At 34.8% G+C, this 3,512-nt stretch overlaps 1 protein-coding gene across 2 annotated transcripts in view; it reads left to right on the top strand.

The window, feature by feature from the left end:
• Positions 1-3,005: 3,005 nt before the first annotated feature.
• The window catches only part of LOC108736511, a 106,509-nt gene continuing 106,002 nt past the window's right edge, over positions 3,006-3,512 (top strand). Inside the window, exon 1 of one of the 2 annotated variants that reach the window (XM_025980216.1) lies at positions 3,006-3,184. The gene's annotated coding sequence lies outside the window, so the exon portion shown is untranslated. Of the gene's footprint in view, positions 3,185-3,221; positions 3,283-3,512 lie in introns of those variants that run through there. The other variant, XM_025980217.1, reaches the window with a different exon arrangement.

Here is a 3,512-nt window from a genome sequence, read left to right as displayed (position 1 = left end):
ATCCACAAGAAGTTTCCTTCGTGCCCTCCTGAAGACATCGACGGCAGGTAGGTAAAAGGTATGCAAGCTTGAGAATGGTTCGCGGTACCTTAACTGGGCCCCAAGAATGATTTTACTACTCAGGCTCAATCAGAAAAATATACTTACATACGTGCATTCTCTCGAGTTTAACACATTTGCAATAAATAATTAATTCTTTGTATTTTATCGTGATTATGATCTTATTGAACTCCTAGTAAGGCCTTGTCTAACACATGAAATACTTTAGTAGCAGCAAATATTAACTAGAGGGCGATACACTGCCTGTTTTTGGATATTATATAAACTCGCTCTTTAGGAGCTTCATCGATTTGGCCAGTAATTTATGGCGAATTCGACACTACCCCCCTTCAAGGGGTGTCTTTTGACGATTTCCCCTACTAGAGGAAAAACTAAATAAAAACAAAACCAGTAATTTACCGAGAATACTCAGTTAGCCTGTAAAATCTCTATCCGGTGCATCCCTAATTTAGAACATCAAATGCCGAGTAAACTCACACTTTGCATAAGAGTAACAGAGAAAATCGCCCGTTTTCTTGCTTTAAAATTTTGTTTTAAATTAAGTGCTCAATGATTATTAATGAATACAAAATTTTAAGGTGAGCATATGTTTGGTTACTGTGATATGATACGAAGATGGGTGCAATGTAGGAGCATATCAAAAAAGACGCAGTCTCACAAAAAGTGAACACTCATAACACAGCGGTTACGACATTCTCGGTATTTTCGACTCAAAACCAAATATAATATCGAAAAATCGGTGTATTCATTGCGTTTGTCTTTAAAGAACCTCAAGTATCGTTTATATCAGGATGAAAATAGGAAAAATTATGGCATGAAGATTGAATTCTATAAAAGGAATATCATCATCATAAGGTCGTCAGGACTAGTTGGACACGCATCTTCACTCCTTCCTATCTAGAGCTAATCTTCGCATTTCCCTAAAACTAGAACATCCCACATTCTTAACTATTTGCGAACAGTAATATAATTTAGGTCTACCTCTACTCCTCGTAACTCCTGTTTCTGCCTCTAATATGTCTCTGACTAGACCTTCATGCCTAAGAAGGTGTCCTACCAACCTATCTCGCCTATTTCTTATTGACTTCCATAGAGTCCTATGTTCTCCTATTCTTTCTAATACCTCTTCATTTCTAACCTTCTCTATCCACGGTATCCCCTTCATTCGCCTGTTACACCGCATTTCAAACGCACATTTTTAAAAATCTGTCTCCAATTTCTAAATTAACCGTTATCGGACACAGAAGTAACTTCTTTTTGTTGAAGGAGATCCAACCTATTCTTTGTTTTATATCACCACTGCTCCTTCCATGCTGAGTTATCTGAATTCTTAGATATCGAAAGTCACCCATTTCTTCTTATATTTATGCAATTGAACAGGGCCTCACTAGGTAGATTCTCTTCGGTTTTTATCTGTTTTGTACCAAATGCGAATATTTCTATCAGAAAGAGGAAGTTTTCTGTGCGATTTATAAACTTGTAATGGGTTGATCAAATTTAAAAATCACAAAATTTCTAAAAAAAAATACTTATTAACTAATAATGACCATGTTTTGCTATTTTGGTAAATGAAAATCTGGTCTAATCTTAAAAGCAACTTTATCATTGTACCATGCTTGGTTAATTTAAACAATTAAAACGAGCTGTTTTATTGGTACACCCTTTATCTGGTCCACCTTCGGTGAAAAGTGATTGTCGCAGGATATTAAATTTTTATTTGTTTGAGAGTACGTTCCAAGATGTTTCAGTAAAAAGCGTAATCTTCGTGGACACGTGAGGTAGAACTTGTTCTAAAAGGTCAGCATCTCTCTAACTGAGGAAAAAATCGTGAAATAATGTTCCATTAANTGCATTTAAATACTTTTTTGAGAAAAGCATTTTGTATTTTATTTCAAATACTTTTCCAAACGTATTTTCTATTTGTAAAATGCAAAATATATTTTTGTATCACCGATTAAATATTATATAAAATGATGAATGAAAGTTGCTCACATTGACCATTGAAGGCAATAAAAGTTAAAAAAGAGGACAATGAGACATTTCATGAATGTCTTCTAATTCTTTAACTGAAGAGAGCCGAAAAAAAATCTAAACTTAGAAATGAATAATTAAAAATATTGGATCGATATTGTTTTCCGGGTTCAATTTCATGGTCCATGGAATTTAGAAGTTCCAAATTGATATCAGAACCTGCCAAATCACCACAAGGAACTACGAAATTTTATGAATTACGACAAAACATCCCCCGCAAAATAATATAGAATTGATACCTATACGCCAGGTGTGTAAACTGAAAACTACAAGATATTGTGGTTTTCTAATCTAATCTAATTTTCTAATCTTTGAAAACGTTTCGAAAAAATTCACTTATTAGATGAATCCAAAGCTAAAGAAACTATGGATTCCTTTTCTTTCTCTTATTACAATGTGTAAAAGATCAGAAACAAAATGGGGTTGTAAATATTTTGATATAAAATAAATGATGTAGATTTTACATCAATATAATTATTTGCAATCCTATTTTGACTCTGATCTTTCACGTCCCCTATCTTTATATTCACTCTTTCCCTACTTTTTCTTCCCTTGCGTACCACTATTTTTGTTTTACTTTTATTTATTTTCATACAATAATGTTTTGTCAATACCGCACCATGTTGTAATAAAAATAGGTTACATAAACTTAAGTAAAAACCAAATAAAGGTCCGAATTAACTGAGTTTATAAACAAGATATTATGAGTTCATTCTGGTTCGAATTTCGGCTAGTTTTAGTTTTAGCAGACCCCATGATCAGCTGAACGGTAATTTAACATATTGAAAGGGGGGACCCAGTTAATGCGTAGCCCCTGAGAATGGCCGGGGGGCCTTCTTCGTAGGCATACACAACGTTCTTGTACACCTGCCAAATCAGTGCTCACCTGTAATAGTAAGTAGTACTACCAGCAGTACCTAGTCGCAGGTCGTACCCGTAACGTCGGACACAGTTTTCTCGCACGCGCACATAAACAATATTATAAACATAACAATATTGCATTTACGTAAAATGAACGCGCAACTGTTTTTAAAAATAATGTAGCTATATAGTTATGTGGCAAAATTGTGGTAAAGTGGAAATCGATTTGGATGTAAGTACCTACCCATCTTAGTGTCCACCGTGTGAAGTTTCTGTGGTACCCAGTACCAAATTTAGGCACCGATTTGCTTTCATAAGGAAAAAGAAAAAGTGCGTGAATTTCTTTAGTTTGCGCTATGCGTGTAAGTAAGCGTTTGTTGTCGTTTGAAAGAAATAACGTCGGCTCGTTCACGAGTGGAATGCTTTGCTGATGAAAAGTTTGCGACTGTGAGGTGTTTTGCATAAGAGAGAGAAAATGTACGTGCGTTTTCGTGTATATGTAGTATACACATATCATAGGCATATATATATATGTAGAGTCCTAGTTGGACACGCATCTT

This window comes from Agrilus planipennis, unplaced genomic scaffold (assembly GCF_000699045.2).
Source record: "Agrilus planipennis isolate EAB-ADULT unplaced genomic scaffold, Apla_2.0 scaffold175, whole genome shotgun sequence".
NCBI lineage: Eukaryota > Metazoa > Arthropoda > Insecta > Coleoptera > Buprestidae > Agrilus > Agrilus planipennis.
The sequence above is the reverse complement of the archived record's forward strand: the minus strand, read 5'-3'. Positions and strand labels throughout refer to the sequence as shown.